The sequence below is a fragment of the Scyliorhinus torazame genome, chromosome 7 (assembly GCF_047496885.1).
Source record: "Scyliorhinus torazame isolate Kashiwa2021f chromosome 7, sScyTor2.1, whole genome shotgun sequence".
Lineage (NCBI taxonomy): Eukaryota > Metazoa > Chordata > Chondrichthyes > Carcharhiniformes > Scyliorhinidae > Scyliorhinus > Scyliorhinus torazame.
This window is the reverse complement of record NC_092713.1, coordinates 292,858,744-292,877,636: the sequence shown is the minus strand read 5'-3', so window position 1 is coordinate 292,877,636 and position 18,893 is coordinate 292,858,744. Positions and strand designations below refer to the sequence as shown.

At 48.2% G+C, this 18,893-nt stretch overlaps 1 protein-coding gene across 1 annotated transcript in view; it reads right to left on the bottom strand.

Moving 5' to 3' along the window:
• The window catches only part of LOC140427095 (protocadherin Fat 1-like), a 212,507-nt gene extending 194,222 nt beyond the window's left edge, over positions 1–18,285 (bottom strand). Inside the window, exon 1 of the mRNA XM_072512608.1 lies at positions 17,836–18,285. The gene's annotated coding sequence lies outside the window, so the exon portion shown is untranslated. The remainder of the gene's footprint in view (positions 1–17,835) is intronic.
• Between the last annotated feature and the right edge of the window lie 608 nt (positions 18,286–18,893).

The window sequence follows — 18,893 nt, the reverse complement described above, 5'->3', positions numbered from 1 at the left end:
GGAATTCTCATAAGATCCAACAGTGAAAATGTTGTGGAGCTTTATTGTCCGGAAGTACTCTTGAATTTTATGAGGAAAAAAAAGTAATTGAGAGTGTTTCCATTGATCCAATACTTTGCCAAACTGACACCTTCCCTGAAGCATATGAAAAACTGGCCTTTCACTGAACACCAAGAAATCTAAGGCCCTCTTCCAACAATCTACCACAACACAACACCTTACCCCACCCACCCCATCAATGAAGCTCGATGGCATGATCCTCGAAAATTTGGCCCATTTTCCATAACATGCAGCCTCGTCTTGATGAAGGCAGACATAGCCAACAAAACTCATCGTAGGGCAGCACGGTGGTACAGTGGTTAGCACTGCTGCCTCACAGCGCCGAGGTCCCAGGTTCGATCCCGGTTCTGGGTCACTGTCCGTGTGGAGTTTGCACATTCTCCCTGTGTTTTCGTGGGTTTCACCCTCACAACCCAAAGATGTGCAGGGTAGGTGAATTGGCCACGCTAAATTGCCCCTTAATTGGAAAAAATTAATTGGGTACTCTTAAATTTAAAAAAAAATGGGCTGTAGGCACTGGACACGGCAAAGGCTTTAGGCCCTGACAATATTCCGATAAAGGTACTTGAGCTCCAGAACTTGCTGCAATCCAAGCCAAACTGGTCCAGTATAGCTACAACACTGACATCTGCCTAGCAATGTGGAGAATTGCTCAGGTTTGTTCTGTCTACAAAAAATGTAGGACAAATTCAACCTGACTAATTACCACCCAATCAGTCTACTCTCGACCATCAATAAAGTGATGGAAGAGGTCATCAACAATGCTACCAAACACCACTTCATAGAATTCACAGTGCAGAGCGAGGCCATTCTACCCATCGAGTCTGCACCGGCCCTAGGAAAGACCACCCCACCTAAGCCTACGCCTCCACCCTATCCCCGTCACCGAGCAATCCCACACAACCTTCTGGACACTAAGGGGCAATTTAGCATGGCCTAGCCACCTAACCTGCACTTCTTTGGACTGTGGGAGGAAACCGGAGCACCCGGAGGAAACCCTTACTTAGCCAATCCACCTACCCTGCACATCTTTGGGTTGTGGGGGTGAAACCCACACAGATACAGGGAGAACGTGCAAACTCCACATGGACAGTGACCCGGGTCCTCAGCACCGTAGGCAGCAATGCTAACCACTGTTCCACCGTGCTGCCCTATGACACTTGTTTGCCTAACACCAGAGTCCCAAAGTAACTGTTGTACTCAGAACATGTTTGCAGCAGGAGGCTCCCCAGCAGACTGTGGAAATACTTTAGGGATGTCCTCAAACCATCAATGAAGATGTCAAACATTCTTGTCGACTCATGGGCGCCCCGGCATGTGATCGACCAATTACGGTTGCCCAGTAAACCAGGACCTTATTCATGAGTTTGAGATCCTGGTCCACAGATCCTGGCTAAGTTTCCCTCAATTAGTTGATGGCTGAGTTAGCACATCTGAGGTGGGTGTGCGTTTTGCTTAAGTCTCCTTTTATTACAGCGCCAGGATCCCATGTTTGATTCCCGGCTTGGGTCACTGTCTGTGCTGCGTCTGCACGTTCTCCCCGTGTCTGCGTGGGTTTCCTCCGGGTGCTCCGGTTTTCTCCGACAAGCCCCGAAAGACGTGCTTGTTAGGTGAATTGGACATTCTGATTTCTCCCTCTGTGTACCTGAACAGGTGGCGTAGTGTGGCGACTAGAGGATTTTCACAGTAACTTCATTGCAGTGTTAATGTAAGCCTACTTGTGGCAATAATAAAGATTATTATAAAAAAGACAACCAGGTCAGAAAGGAGTGGGGAAATTGGCGATGAGTGCTGGGGTTATCTGCGACTCGGAGAAAAGGGGGTTGCTAGGGGTGATGATCGGGTGGAGGCAGGAGCATTGTGCGACAGTGGCCCAAAAAGAGGGCTCCCAGACCTTCAGGCTCCAAAGCAGTCTCAGCTAACATGGCCGGTTCCTGTTCATCCCCCTCCTGATTAACCCCCCTCTCTACCCCAGTATTGTAGCGACCACGATTGACGCTAGCTTCACTGTTAGGTTGCCTGGTGATACGCAGCACATGCCCACACCTCTTGAATCTAAAAGAAGTGCAGTCCAATTTAGAGTGGGCTTGGAGCTTCCCCTGTGCCCACTCGTGCCAGCGGACCAATACTATCCAGTTTCTCCCCCTCTGTTTCTCACAGTGAGTGGTCTATTTTCTCAGGAAAATGCAGATCATAAACAAGTCAGATCCTGCCCTCACCTACAAATGGGTTATTTGTAATCAGGGTCGATGGCAGCCAAGAGGAAAACCCGCAGCAATTTATTTTCTCTTTCCTGTGATGTCGATTGTAGAATCCGAGTAGGAGTGACGAGTCCCACCCTGGCTGAAATTCAGACAGAATTCACTGTGAACCTTCTTAGCTCGGCAGGCCAGCCGCAGTAAGATATAGAGTTAGTGAAATAAGATAAAATAATGAATGATTCCTTTATAGCTGCTGCAGAGAAGAATAGTTAATCATGTGCATTGTTCTCAAACAGTTAAGTGTTGTGGGCACTCCCTGGAGCTGAGTGATTCATTATCTAACCACAATTCCAAGTTCTTTTGCATCACTGATATACCTTCCAATACTGCTCAAATGTCGAAGAACATGATTTGGGTCACAGAAGATAGCATTTGTGGAAACAAGCATTGAATAGTCCCTTTAACATACCATTTAATTGGGCAGCACGGTGGTGCAGTGAGTGGCATTGCTACCTCACGGCGCCGAGGTCCCAGGTTCGATCCCAGCTCTGGGTCACTGTCCGTGTGGAGTTTGCACATTCTCCCCGTGTTTGTGTGGGTTTCGCCCCCACAACCGAAAGATGTGCAGGGTAGGTGGATTGGCCACGCTAAATTGCCCCTTAATTGGAAAAAACGAATAGGGTACTCTAAATTTATTTTTAAAAAGCTTAATTGGATTTCCTGTAATTAGTTAGCTACCAGGAGTAAGCAAGTGATTTGGAATTTTACTTTCTTCCCTTCAGCTGACTCCCAAGAAAGCAGAGTTAATCTTTAATCCTCTGAAGTGAGCTCCCGTGATTTGATGGAAGTGTCAGCTCAAGCTGGGGTATGTTTCCATGGGTGCCAACTGCACTCTGGTATCGCCCTCAAACAGTCATTCTTACATTAGCCCTGGTGGTGAGTGTTAGCAGGTGTTAGCATTCCATTCTGAAGGCAGCTTGGTATTGGACTCAACTCAATGCTCGTGGATGGACATTTCCCAACTGAAGTCATAGAATCGTAGAATTTACAGTGCAGAAGGAGGCCATTCGGCCCATTGAGTCTGCACCGGCCCTTGGAAAGAGCACCCTACCTAAGCTCACACCTCCACCCCATCCCGTAACCCCACCTAATCTTTTTTTTTTGGGGGGGGGCACTAAGGGCAATTTAGCAAAGCCAATCCACCTAATCTGCACATTTTTGGACTTGTGGGAGGAAACCGGAGCACCTGGAGGAAACCCACGCAGACACGGGGAGAATGTGCAGACTCCACACAGACAGTGACCCAAGCCAGGAATCGAACCTGAGACCCTGGAGCTGCAAAGCGACAGTGCTAACCACTGTGCTACCGTGCCACCCTGAAGTCACTGGATAACAATCAGTAAAGGGAACCATGACCAATGCCCCCCCCCCTCTACCAACCACTATTCCTGGCCCACCAACTTTGAAGTTATTACAGCACATTCTACTGTTACATCTATCAAAATGATCAAAACATGGCCTGAACCTGAAACCTTTTGGTCTCTTGTGCATACTTCTACATTGGCCATGTGGGGAAATCCAACATCTCTAATCCGTGAGAAAGATTTGATTCTGTCAAATCAGTCAGAACAGTGCTCACTTCAGAATGGGTGAAATCCCGTACATTTTTAATTCCTAAACATTGCTCCCAATTTGTTGCCATGTGATTGCCCAACAGATTTTGGTTTCACTGGTGTGGATGGTGTATATTCCCCGTAGAGGCAACATTGATGAGCAACAGTGCTCCATCTCTTGGTGAGGAAGGTGGTATATAAGTGGGCAGCACGGTAGCATTGTGGATAGCACATTTGCTTCACAGCTCCAGGGTCCCAGGTTCCATTCCGGCTTGGGTCACTGTCTGTGCGGAGTCTGCACATCCTCCCCGTGTGTGCGTGGGTTTCCTCCGGGTGCTCCGGTTTCCTCCCACAGTCCAAAGATGTGCAGGTTGGTGGATTGGCCATGATAAATTGCCCTTAGTGTCCAAAATTGCCCTTAGTGTTGGGTGGGGTTACTGGGTTATGGGGATAGGGTGGAGGTGTTGACCTTGGGTAGGGTGCACTTTCCAAGCGCCGGTGCAGACTCGATGGGCCGAATGGCCTCCTTCTGCACTGTAAATTCTATGATTCTAATTCTATGATATAAATGAAATGTATTTACTCAATAGTTGGCCTTGGATCATTGGTAGCCCTCTCATTTCTGAGCCAAAAGGTTGAGGGTTCAAGCCCATATCCAGAGATCTGAAATCTAGATGAGAATTTAAATAAAGGACATGTCGTCTCTGACAGCTGGACCTAAAAGAGCCCATCGTGCCTAGTCCTGGCTGATATGTATCTGTCAACCCACACCAGTAAAAGATTTGCAATCATCACCTCATTGTTGACCTGGTGTATCAATGGGCTGTGCTGTTTCCGACACTAAAACAGCGCTGCTATTTCAGAAGTACCTTGTTAGATGTATGGCACTTTGGAATGTGCTGGGATTGTGACAGGTGCTATATTAATGAAAATCTTTTTTCTTTCTTTCCCAGTTCATCGCCAAGTTCACAGCACTATCTTTATGGCAAGTTCGTTATTTTAACTCATTGCTGAATATGTTTGCTCTGCTTCCCTAATTGAGTGCTCCTGTTGTATCTTATTCCTGAATGTTAGCTATCACCTTGATTACTATCTTCTTTCTCATTTCCTTGCTCTAATACTGATAGTCCAAAGATGTGCAGGTTAGGTGGATTGGCCAGGCTCAATTGCCCCGGAGTGTCCAAAAGGTTAGTTGGGGTTATGGGGGTGCGGGGTTAGGGAGACAGCGTGGGCCTAGGTAGGGTGCTATTTCGGAGGGTGGGTGCGGACTCGATAGTTCAACTGCAGTGATTCTATGATTATCACTGCTCCAGTTGCGGTTTGAGACAGAACTTTCAGAGAAGGCTGACAATATTTTTTCTCACTAAGGTTTGAATAGTTGCAGCAATCCGGCTCCACCCTCTGTACTTTTTTGTGTCTGAAGACATGTATGCACATGCTCTTACAGCCTGCCAGCTAAACCACGCAAAACACACATATCAGGTTTAAAACATAGGGAGAGGCTCATCTAACAGGAGCTCCTGGTCAATTTAAAGAAGTTCAGCAACTAGCAGGTCTGGGAAAGAACAGTGCGCTTAAGGAGCGGGTGATTTTCTGAATACGCTTTGCAATATAGACATTCATCTGATAGGTGATTGATTTTATTAATTCTAAAATAATACCTTCAAACAATGCAAAACATTAGAACAGCATTTCAAAAGAACATTTTCATCTGATTAATTTACCTAGAATGACCAATTTGCTGATATCATCAGCAAACGTGGTGCAACCTGCAAATTATGGCAGGAAAACAAAATATATCTGCAGAGTTCCCTCAGTACTTTACCCATCTGAACATTTCTCCTTCCACCTTATTCTAGCATTGTACTCCGTTCTTTTTGTTGGGCTATAGTTCCACAAATACGAGTCACACTGCTGTCAAGGTGACCACTCAGCATGTGTGAACCTAGACAGTCAGCAGTCTGCTCCACCATGGGAAGTAACACATCGCAACTGAGTCTAATTCTGTTCTCATCATATGTGCAATTACAAAAACTTCCAGCGCAAGTCACTGGATAGAGGTCCAAAGCAGTAAGCCTGACCTATTCAACCACCCCGAATTACCTACTCCAGGAATAGTGACACCAACTATAACACTTACACAACATACAAGTTTGGGATGATAAGTGGTATTTAACATTCACGCCATACAAGTGCTGGACAGTGACCACCTCTAACAGGAGAGAATCTAACTATCTTGCCTTGAAGCTCAACAGCATTACCATCACTGCCACATCAACATCCTGGGCGATACCATTGACCAGAAACCTATTCAGACAAGTCATACTTTGGGTTAAAGAGCAAGTAAGAAGCCAGGAGTTCTGCAGCAAATATCTCATCTTCTGATTTCTGTAGCCTGCTGGATCAGAACCCATACACCGCTTTACACATTCACTCCTTCCATCACTTCTACACGGTGGCAACAGCGTGCACGATCTACAAGCTGTATCATACCAACTCGCTATGGCTTCTTTGAAGGTTTCTCTCAAATCTGCAGACTTCTGCCACCAAGGACAAGGGCAGCAGATACATTTGTCGAAGACAAATAACCTGCTCACAGCTGGATGAACGAATTACTTCCTCCAGCAATATTAAAGGAAGGATCGTGTCACCTTTGTGTCTCCTTTTCTTCAAGGAAACCAACTGCAGATTGTTGACTTTTTAACTCCTCACCCCCCCTGCCCCCGCCCCCACCAGATGCCCCAGACTGTCCTTAAACTCTTTCAAACTCCTCCCAATGCAGTAGAATCCGAGAATCCCTACAGTGCAGAAAGAGACCATTTGGCCCAGTGAGTCTGCACCGACCCTGCAAAACAGCACCCTACCTAGGCCTGCTCCCCCACCTTATCCCTGCAATTGGGCAGCACGTTGGCACAGTGATTAGCGCTGCTGCCTCACAGTGCCAGAGACCCGGGTTCAATTCTGGCCTTGGGTGATTGTCTGTGTGGAGTTTGCACTTTCTCCCCGTGTCTGCGTGGGTTTCCTCCGGGTGCTCCATTTTCCTCCCACAGTCCAAAGATGTGCAGGTTAGGCGGATTGGCCATGATAAATTGCCCTTATCATCCAAAGATGTGCAGTTGAGGTGGGGTTGCAGGGAAGTGGGTGTAGGTGGGTGCTCAGAGGGTCGGCGCAGACTCGATGGGCTGAATGGCCTCCTTCTGGACTATAGGAATTCTCTGTTTCTATTCTATGTTTGAACCCCGTAACCCAACCTAACTTGTACATCTTTGGACTGTGGGAGGAAACCCATGCAAAGACGAGAAGAACATGCAAACTCCATACAGAACCCAAGGTCAGAATCAAACCCGGGTCTGTGGCAGTATGAGGCCATGGTGCTAACCACTGTGTCACCGTGCCGCCCTGTTGTCCTTTTAAAGGTAGAGGCCTAAAATGTTTTACATTGACACCATCACATTTACAATTTACATTTAAAATTAGAAAAGCCTCCCAAGAAACTTGGCAGACATGATAGGAAAGAATGAGTGCTGGGGTGAAGGAGCAGAAATCTGGGGATCTAAAGTTTGGTCAAAGAAGCGGGATTGAAAAGATCCTAAAGTAGGTTTTAAAAGAAGACAAGGACATGGTGATGGTCTCTGGTCATTTATTTCCATGTTTGAAATCCTCCCCCAAACCTGTGGCAATTGTTTCCAACTGGCTAGTTGTATATAGGAGCTGGCCTCTGCCCCTATGATCAGCTACAAGGCTGTGCTATCAAACCAGCGTTTGGTCAAGAAAGGCAAGTTTAGCAAGGGAATTTTAAGTGTAGAATCTGGTGGTGGAGGGCGGAATCGGGAGATGGGTCTGCTTCCAGGCTGCGAACCCAGACCAATGAGATTGAATTGTCAATGAGTGGTTAGCACAATTGCTTCACGGCTCCAGGGTCCCAGGTTCGATTCTCGGCTTGAGACTGTGAGGAGTCTGCACGTTCTCCCCGTGTGTGCATGGGGTTCCTCCGGGTGCTCCGGTTTCCTCCCACAGTCCAAAGATGTGCAGGTTAGGTGGATTGGCCATGCTAAATTACCCTTAGTGTCCAAAATTGTCCTTCGTGTTGGGTGGGGTTACTGGGTTATGGGGATAGGGTGGAGGTATGGGCTTGGGTGGGGTGCTCTTTCCGGGAGCCGGTGCAGACTCGATGGGCAAATGGCCTCCTCCTGTACTGTAAATTCTATGATTCTATGAAACGTTCTGAGATTTTGGTGGAGGCGAGCTGTTAACTGAATCAAGGTCAGGTCTGCCAGCCAATTACTGGCTAAGGCTGGCGGGGGGGGGGGGTTCCGGGATCAGAGGCTGGCCACTGGAAATGCAGGCCATGTTCAGACTTGTTTCCAAGTGACCATTGAGGTTGCTACTGTTTGGACAGTAATTTCAGAAGTACGAAAAACGGAACGTGCAGACATTTCACATTTCAGGGACGGATGGAAACATGGAACACGGGATATGATAGGAATGTGAGAACTTGTCGACTTACCCTCTGATCAAGAAGGCCTCTCGATCACCTGGAACGTTAGAGGGTTAAATGTTCCGGTAAAGAGGGCGCGTGTGTTCGCGCATCTGAGGGCGCTGAAAGCGGATGTGATAATGCTCCAGGAGACTCATCTGAAAGTATCTGACCAGGTCAGATTGAGGAAGGGCTGGATTAGCCAGGTCTTCCACTCTTGGCTGGACACTAAAACCAGGGGGGGTCGCGATTTTGGTCAACAAACGGGTGCAATTTGAGGCGGGCAGCACAATCTCGGATGGGGAGGCAGATTTGTCATGGTGAGTGGGAAGCTCGAGGGGATGAGGATAGTTTTGGTCAATGTATGTGCTGCAAATGGCACACGGTGGCGCAGTGAGTAGCACTGCTGCCTCACGGCGCCGAGGTCCCAGGTTCCACCCCGGCTCTGGGTCACTGTCCGTGTGGAGTTTGCACATTCTCCCCGTGTCTGCATGAGTTTCGCTCCCATAACCCAAAGATGTGCAGGGTAGGTGGATTGGTCACGCTAAATTCCCCTTAAATAGCGGGGGGGGAAATGAATTGGGTACTCTAAAAATTTTTTTTTCAATGTATGTGCCCCAAAGTGGGACGATGTGGATTTTATAAAGAGACTGTTGGGGAAGATACTTGACCTGGACTCAACAGGCTGATTATGGGAGGGGATTTTAACACAGTCCTTGACCCCGGCCTAGACCAGTCGTGTTCAAGAACGGGGAAGATGCAGGCAATGGCGAAAGAACTGACGGGGTTCATGGAGCAAATGGGGGGGGGGGGGCTTGTCGGCTGATGGGGAGGGAGTTTTGTTCTATTCACATGTCCATAAGGTGTATTCCCGAATTGATTTTTTCATCATGAGCAGGGATTTGTTAGCGGGGGTGACGGACGTAGAATATTCGGCGATCGCTACTTCGGACCATGCCCCGCACTGGGTTGATCTGCAGGTCTGCAAGGAAAGTTTTCAGCCCCCTCAATGGAGGCTGGAGGTCGGTTTGTTGGCGGACGAGGCGGTGTGTGAGAGGGTGAGGAAATGTATGCAAAAATACCTGCAGGTCAATGACACTGGGGACATCTCAGCGGCGGTGCTCTGGGAAGCGCTGCAGGCGGTGGTGAGAGGGGAGCTGATTTCGATCCGAGCACATAGGGACAGGCCGGACAGGGCAGAAACAGACCGACTGGTATGGGAGATCATACAGAAAGACAGGAGATATGCGGAGACCCCGAGGGCAGAGCTATTAAGGGAACGGCTAGGCTACAGACTGAGTTTGGGGTGTTGTCCACAGGTAAGGCTGTGGAGCAGCTTAGGAGGCGAGGGGTGTGATTTACGAGCACGGGGAGAAAGCAACTGAGGAAGAGGGAAGCGGCCAGGGAAATGGGGAAAGTAGTCGACGGTGGGGGGGGAAACTTGGTCGGGGATTCAGCGGCGCTGAACAAGGTGTTCAGGGACTTCTATAGCAAGCTTTACTCCTCGGAACTGACATTCCCAAAAGTGGGCAGGGGATTGGTAGACGGGTTGCGGGCCCCGATCAGGACTGAAAAAATATTGGGGGGCTTGAGGGCCATGCAATCGGGTAAAGCCCCGGGGCCGGATAGGTATCCAGTGGAGTTTTACAAAAAGTTCTCTGAGATAGTGGGGCTGGTGCTGGCTAGGGTTTTTAATGAGGCAAGAGACAGAGAAGTGTTACCCCCGATGATGTCACAGGCCACCATCTCCCTGATATTGAAACGGGACAAAGACCCGGAGGCATGTGGGTCCTATAGGCCGATCTCTCTGCTCAACGTAGATGCTAAAGTTTTGGCCAAGCTCTTGGCGGCTAGGATTAAGGACTGTGTGCCCGACGTCATTATGGAAGATCAAACCGGGTTTGTCAAGGGCAGGCAGCTGGCGGCCAACCTAAGAAGGCTGTTGAATGTGATTATGATGCCCCCGGAGAGTAAGGAGGTGGAGGTAGAGGTAGTTGTAGCAATGGATGCTGAGAAGGCTTGCGACCGGGTTGATTGGGACTATCTTTGTGAGGTGCTGGGATGTTTTGGATTCGGGGAGGGCTTTATCGACTGGGTCAGACTGTTGTACCAGGCTCCGGAGGAGAGTGTGAGGACGAACAGGACGATATTTCAGACAGTACCCTGGGGCAAGGCAGGTGTGTCCCCTCTCCCCACTGCTGTTTGCGTTCGCAATAGAGTCACTGGCAATTGCCCTAAGAGCTTCTAGGGGCTGGTACGAGGGGAGTGTTGGGGGGGGGGGGGGGGGGGGGGGGGGGACAGAGTTTCATTGTATGCCAATGACCTGCTCTTACACATCACGGATCCAGTGGCTGGGATGGATGAAATCATGGGAATCCTGAAGGTATTTGGCCGGTTCTCGGGGTACAAACTGAACATGGCAAAGAGTGAGTTGTTTGTAGTCCAGGCGAGGGGCCATGAGGGTAGGTTGAGGGGGCTGCCGTTAAGGTTAGTGGGAGACAGTTTTAGATACTTAGGGATACAGATGGCGTGGGACTGGGGCCATCTGCACAAGTTGAACTGGTCTCGGTTGGTCGAGTAAATGAGGGCTGAGTTCCGGAGATGGGATGTGCTCCCACTCACACTAGCGGGGAGAGTACAGACGGTTAAAATGACGATCCTCCCGAGATTCCTGTTCGTTTTCCAGTGTCTCCCCATTTTCATGCCGCAGTCTTTTTTCAAGGTTAATAAAATGATTATGGGATTTGTGTGGGCGGGAAAGTCCCCACGGGTGAAGGGGGTGATGCTTGAGAGGAACCGAGGGGAAGGGGGGCTGGCGCTGCTAAATCTAAGTAATTACTACTGGGTGGTCAACATAGCTATGATAATGAAGTGGATGGTGGGTGCGGGATCGGTTTGGGGGCGGGTGGAGGACACTTCGTGCAGGGAGACCAGTTTGGCGGCCCTGGTCACGGTGCCCCTGCCGCCACGGTACTCCACCAGCCCCATAGTGGTGGCGACGTTGCGGATCTGGGGCCAATGGAGAAGGCACGTGGGGGGAGGGGGAGCATCAGTTTGGTCCCCAATCTGCGACAATCACCGGTTTGCTCCGGGGAATCCGGTGGGTTCCGAGCATGGTGGAGGGCTGGGATTGAGAGGGTGGGGGGGTCTGTTCTTGGGAGGGAGCTTCCTGAGCATGAGGGCGTTAGAGGAGAAATTTGGGCTGGCGAGAGGGAATGAGTTCAGGTACTTACAGGTGCGGGACTTTCTACGCAGACAGATTCCGTCCTTCCCACGCCTGCCACTCAGCGGGATCCAGGACAGGGTAGTGCCCAGTGGATGGGTGGGGGGGGGTGGGGGGAGGGTCTTGGATATATATAAAGAACTTATGGGAGCGGAAGAGTCACAGACCAAGGAGCTAAAGCTTAATTGGGAAGAGGAGCTCGGAGGTGAGATAGAAGAGGGCTTATGGGCGGAGACGTTGAGCAGGGTAAACGTGACAACATGCACCAGGCTCAGCCTGATTCAATTTAAGGCCGTCCACTGGGCCCACATGACAGTGGGGTCATGATGAGTCCACAGGTGGCTGTTTTGGGGGTTTTGGAGGACCCGGGAGTCCAGGGGGAGAGAGAGGCTGATGTTTTGGCCTTTGCTTCCCTGGTAGCCCGGCGACAAATTCTGCTGGCATAGAGGGAGTCAAAACCTCCGAAGTCAGTGGCCTAGCTATCAGATATGGCGAGCTTTCTCGGTCTGGAGAAGATTAAGTTCGCTTTGAGAGGTTCACTGTATGGGTTCGCCCGGAGGTGACAACCATTTATCGACTTCTTCGCGGAAAATTCATCGTCAGCAGGGGGGTGGGGGTGGGTAAGGTAGGTCAGGGGGGTAGTTAGGCTGCTCCTTGTGGGAGGGGAGCTGGGTTTCTTGCACTATAACGATTGTTTTTTGCACACTGTTTTATATTATTGTTGTTTATTGTGCCAAAATGTCTTAATAAAATTGTTTATCAAAAAAAAAGAAGCCCCCTCGATGCCACCAAGCCTCTTCACTGTGACTTAGAAGTTGATACTCTCCAATCAAAATGCAGCTGACCCTGTTCTTGGCATCCTTGATCTGGTCTTTAGATAGCGGGCCTCCCCGTGAAAACTTTGAAAGAAGTGGAGGTCCTAATGAGATCCTTAATTGCCTGATCATTGTTGCGGGCAAGATCATAAGCCTGCTCTGCTCCATCCACCTCCAGCTGAACCCCCCCCAACTGCACTCTCTTCTGACTTTCACGAGAACCACCTGGGATGGAAATGGAGATGGCAGACCGACCATTGACATCATTTTTCTTGGCCACCTACCTTCATCCCACCCCGATTTGACCCACAAAAACTCTGCCCTAGGTTTCTAAAGGCATCAACGGGGGAGGGATGCACAAATGGTTGGAGTCACAGGAATGCTCAATAAATTCACTGTCCGTGTGGAGTTTGCACATTCTCCCCATTCTGCGTGGGTTTCACCCCCACAACCAAAGGATGTGCAGATTAGGTGGATTGGCCACGCTAAATTGCCCCTCAATTGGATGAAAAGAAGAATTGGGTCCTCTAAACTTTTTTTTTAAAGGAATGGGCAATAAATTATATGCACGGGCTGAAATTATTTGATTCAACATATAATCAGCTATCATGAGGTAAATCTCAGAACGTTATTATCCTTTCATATTGATGTGGCGATGCTGGCATCGGACTGGGGTGAGCACTGTAAGATCTTACTGTGCCCTTTTATATTGACTGTATGCTCTATTTCATATGAAATGAAATGAATGAAATGAAAATCGCTTATACAAGTAGGCTTCAAATGAAGTTACTGTGAGAAGCCCCTAGTCGCCACATTCCGGCGCCTGTTCAGGGAGGCTGGTACGGAGGCTATATTCAAATATAGATAAATTTATAACTGCATTTAATTTAATCATCCATTCTTATATCCAATCTTCTTAGCTTGTTCAACCACCCCCCCCGCATAACCTGTGACCATCATGGAGCAGTATGCAGCGCCCCCAGAAATCATAGATCACAACACAAAGCCAAGGAGTTTTCAACTTTAGATCCAAAAATAGCAACAATGAAAGAACAATGTACACTTCACATTATTGATTCAGTGGGGCACTCCAGGACAATGTCTAATATAGTTAATAGTGCAGGTAATCTACTGATCATATGGTTTCATCCTGACATATTTCCTGATGTTCAGGATCAGGACTTGACAACAGCTATACCTGACATAGAATACCTTACTCTAATGATGTGTAATAGTGCGGGTCAAATTTGTGAGCTCCATATTAAAGAAGTTAGGGTGGCTTCACAGCGCCAGGGTCCCAGGTTCGATTCCCCGCTGGGTCAGTCTGTGCGGAGTCTGCACGTTCTCCCCGTGTCTGCGTGGGTTTCATCCGGGTGCTCCGGTTTCCTCCCACAGTCCAAAGACGTGCAGGTTAGGTGGATTGGCCATTATAAATGGCCCTTAGTGACCAAAAAGGTTAGGAGGGGTTATTGGGTTACGGGGATAGGATGGAAGTGAGGGCTTAAGTGGGTTGGTGCAGACCCGATGGGCCGAATGGCTTCCTTCTGCACTGTATGTTCTATGTTCTATGTTATCCCAGGAAGAGCTACATGTTTCTGAAGCACATAAATGTTACAAACAGCTGAATATTATTGATATATATTTAGATATAATACTGTCCTGTATCACTTCTCTTGTTATCATTCACAATCTAAGCCACAAGCTATTTTGCAGATATACATAAATGCTGATATTTTCTTGCCATTAACATGCATCAAGCACCACTTAAAATGAATGCAAAACGTGACAAGTGTCATTCAGCTGGAATATTCAAGTTAGATTTCAGGATTTGAAACCTAGCAGAGACAGGAATTAATTAATATCAATCAATTTTTGCGATCTTCTTGAAAGGCATTAGCCACAATTTTTGAAATGATCAGAAATGATTCTGTTTTTCTTGAGTGAGACCAATCTGCCTACATAGCATGAACCATCCCTGTGGCACAGTGTCGACCAGTGTAAAACTCCAGCAGAAATCTCCAAAACCTCAGCAGCTAGTTCACACCACCATCTGATCTGGGACTCGGTGTGCTTTGATGGGAACTGAGGAGCTTTCAACAGGATTTAGCACAGTTCTTTCATAAGTGTGAAACATACACAATGGGACGAAAGGTTTGAAATCTTGGGAGGCTCTGGGATATTTTGTTTATCCTGGGCACTTGGAGCAAACAGTCAAATGATTGCTGGGACCCTATGTAACTAAAAGGTTACTATTTGACACCGTGAGATCTCAGACCTGCTAAGTTTCACATTTTTGTTCTGGTTCAACCTGAGAAGGCCTAACTTTGAGACATCCTTCTCTCTCCCTTTACCGCCCCCCCCTCCCTCCTTGCCTGGTCTTGAATCTTCCCACATTAGATCTCTTTCATTCACCATCTTGGCACCATTGCATGAAGCATACCTCTGAGCTCAAAACACACCAATCCAAAACTTCAACAGAAGGCTCCAAGACATCAACAGCTAGTTCGCAATGTGAGGAAGCGCCTGGCTTTAACTCACCAAGTGAGGCCACGCTTGGCTTTCCTTCGACAGAATTGCACAGCTATTCACCAGATGGGAGATTGCAAGCACAAACACGCTTCCTGGGGTACCAATATGTTGCATCACCAACTAACTCCTCTTACACCGTTTTACTTATTTCTGCCTACCTCGATTTTCATGGAGGAAAATAATTAAATCTCATTGTGAAATACATCTGCGTTTCTAAAAGAGGAAGCTCACGGTTCCCAATGGCCTTCTCTTCGTTGGCAGTATTGTATAGTGGCCTCTTTCCCATTAACTTGACAATGCTCATTAATTCCCTGCATTAGCTCCCCAATATCATGCTTTTTCTCATAGGACACATTTCTATCCAAAAATACGTTTGCTCAACCTCTTGCTACATGTTTCATAGAGTCATAGAATCAGTACAGTGCAGAATGAGGCCATTTGGCCCATCGAGTCTGCACCAATCCTCCAAAAAGCACCCTAACCGAAGCCCAATCCCCCACCCTATCCCTGTAAACCCACCTAGGGACAATTTAGCACAGCCAGTCCACCTAACCTGTACATCTTTGGGCTGTAGGAGGAAACTGGAGCACTCGGAAGAAACCCACGCAGTCACGGGAAGAATGTGCAAACTCCACACAGACAGTCGTCCGAGGTCAGAATCGAACCTGGGTCCCTGGTGCTGTGAGGCAGCAGTGCTAACCACTGTGCCACCGTGCCGCCCTATATCTAACATTTTATCCAATATTAAATAGAATCATGCAGTGCTGCCTCATGGCGCCGAGGTCCCAGGTTCGATTCCGGCTCTGGGTCACTGTCCGTGTAGAGTTGGCGCATTCTCCCCGTGATTGCGTGGGTTTCGCCCCCACAACCCAAAGATATGCAGGGTAGGTGGATTGGCCCACTAAATTGCCCTTTAATTGGAAAAAAATGAATTGGGTACTCTGAATTTATTTTTAAAAATAGAATCAAAGCATTTACAGTGCAGAAGGAGGCCATTCGGCCCATCGAGTCTGCACCAGACATTGGGAAGTGCACCCTACCCAAGCCCACACCTCCACCCTATCCCCGTAACCCAGTAACTCCACCTAATCTTTTTTTTCGACACTAAGGGCAATTTAGCATGACCAATCCACCTATCCTGCACATCTTTGGATTGTGGGAGGAAACCCGGAGCACCCGGAGGAAACCCACAGAGGCATGGGGAGAATGTGCAAACTCTTTTTTTTTAATTTAGAGTATCCAATTTTCTTTTTCCAATTAAGGGGCAATTTCATCTTTGGGTTGTGGGGCTGAAACCCAGGCAGACACAGGAAGAATGTGCAAACTCCACACGAATAGTGACCCAGGACCGGGGTTCGAACCCGGGTCCTCAGCGCCGTAGTCCCAGTGCTAACCACTATGCCATGCGCTGCCCAATGTCAAACTCCACAAAGACAGTCACCCAAGCCGTGAATCAAATCTGGGACCCTGAAGCTCTGAAGCATAGAATCATAGAATCTACAGTGCAGAAGGAGGCCAGTCGGCCCATCGAGTCTGCACCGGCCCCCGGAAAGAGCACCCTACCTAAGCCCAAACCCCCACCCTATCCCCGTAACCCAGTATCCCCACCCAACCTTTTTGGACACTAAGGGTAATTTAGCACGGCCAATCTACCTAACCCGCACATCTTTTGGACTGTGGGAGGAAACCGGAGCACCCGGAGGAAACCCACGCAGACACGGGCAGAAAGTGCAGACGCCGCACAGACAGTGACCCAAGCCGGGAATCGAACCTGGGACCCTGGAGCTGTGAAGCAACTGTGCTAACCACTGTGCTGCCGTGCCGCCCTGAATATGCAATTTAGAACAAAACTTCACTGTACTGGAGAAACATCCCAAGCTCATTTCTATATGAGATTGTGATAGAAATGTCACACAGCTATTAGGATTCTCCAGATCGCCGGGAACCCAGAGAACATTCTTTACATTTATGCACTGTTTGTATTCAGAGGTGCATTCTTATGTTAATTTTGATTTGAGTTTATTTTCTGTTAATTCAATAGCACAGGCAAAGGATTCAACGGCTTGCAGTAAAGAATACCAAAGGTGAAGGCAGTGAAAAGAGGTGGAGGTAAATCATCTCCTGGCAATTAATTCAAGTCAAATTTTCAGAACAGAAGACAGGAAGAACATCTGAGTAGTTTCACTCTTTGAGTGCAAAATGTATTCTTACGATCACCCACATAACATTTAAAGAGAAAAACTGCTCACTCCTGGTGAGTGCGGGTGAGATTTAGGTGCCAGGTAATCTCGTAGGAATTCACTTTATATTCTTGATAGCCTGGGCTGCTACAGTGCAGGAGCTGACAGGTCACACAATAGCAAACTAACCAGTTTAGTGACTGGGGAAGGAAAGGAAAACAATAAAATTAAATGAGATGATCTCTGGTTGAAGTTAAAGTTCGTCTAATGACAGCTATTGAATTCCCCCCACCTCCCTCTCTCCCTATTCCTTTGGAGTTTTTCCTGACTCGGAACACATGGACTGACATTGCATGTTCCCCGCCTTCTTTGGCGACTCCTGTGAGCTTTAAGTCTATTTCCCTTCACTTTACATATTTTTAAATTGCTTTATAAACTTTCCTTGCGATGAGGCAGATTGCATTGAGAGTATCAGCGAAAACGCTTTGTTTTTCTTTCACCCTGTTCAATAAACGTAAGTCACTAAAATCGAATCCCCAAGTTACAGGGAACACACTTTGCAATGAACCGCTGCCTCATCCCGTCCTGCATTCTCACCTTAATATTAGCCCATCAGCCAGTTTTCCAAGTTTCACCGGCCATCCGGGCTCAGGGTGGCTGCATTGCACATTTCAATCCAGATGTGTACACTGAGCAGGGATGAAACTGGCAACTTTGTGAGAAACTGATAACTTTACCTCTGAGCTGCTTCACACTTCTTCCTGGAGCAGAGCTGGGCGGCAGCCGCTGGAACCTCACAGCCTGGATTCTTGCACTTTCTCTCCTTCCCTTCTGTCCTGCTTTTTGATCTCGCTCAGCCCCCCCGGCTCTGCAGCTTGCCAGGATCGACACTCAGTCTCATCCTTCTTCACTGGCCGAGTAATCCCTGTCCTTGGCGTCGCCTCGACCTCCGGGTATCCTCGAGACTTTTGCGCGAGCTCCGTTCCCCTGCACTGCCTGTCATGGGTAAGGTGGCTTAAAGATGCAAAACCTGGAATCTCCAGGAACTTCGTCAAAGCTGGAGGGGAGCCAATTCCTAGAGCCAATCCTTCCAAGTTTTACCGCGGATTCATCGCTACAAGTATCTAAACACTTAACTTCGCCAAACCAAGTAGCAGGTTTGTTTAAAAAGCCAGAATTCTCGGTCTGGTAACGACCTGCTTTTATTAGAAATCTGGATAATAAAACCAACTGTTTCTTACATAGGGCAATTGGTCACCTGGACTAATGCGTTGCTCTTGGCTTTATTTTAAATAAGTTCTGATTCAAAATCTCTCTCCCATCAATAGTTTAGTGGATTGTCCAGACGGAATCATGCTGCCTAATTGTCAGGAAGGTACAGCGACACCAGGCATGATCTGAACAAAAGCAAAATAGTGCAGACGCTGGAGATCTGAAATAAAAACACAATGTGCTGGGAAAACTTTTTTTTAATTTAGAGTACCCAATTCATTTTTTCCAATTAAGGGGCAATTAAGGGCCAATCCACCTACTCTGCACACCTTTGGGTTGTGGGGGTGAAACCCACGCAAACACGGGGAGAATGTGCAAAATCCACACGGCAGTGACCCAGCGCCGGGATGGAACCTGGGACCTCGGCACCGTGAGGCCGCAGTGCTGACCTACTGCACCGCCGTGCTGCCCCTGTGCTGGCAAAACCTATAGGTCTGGCAGTCCCAGAGGAGAGTCAGACTGAACCCCGTTTCTGTCACCACAGATGCTGCTAGATATGCTGAGTTTTTCAAGCACTTTCTGT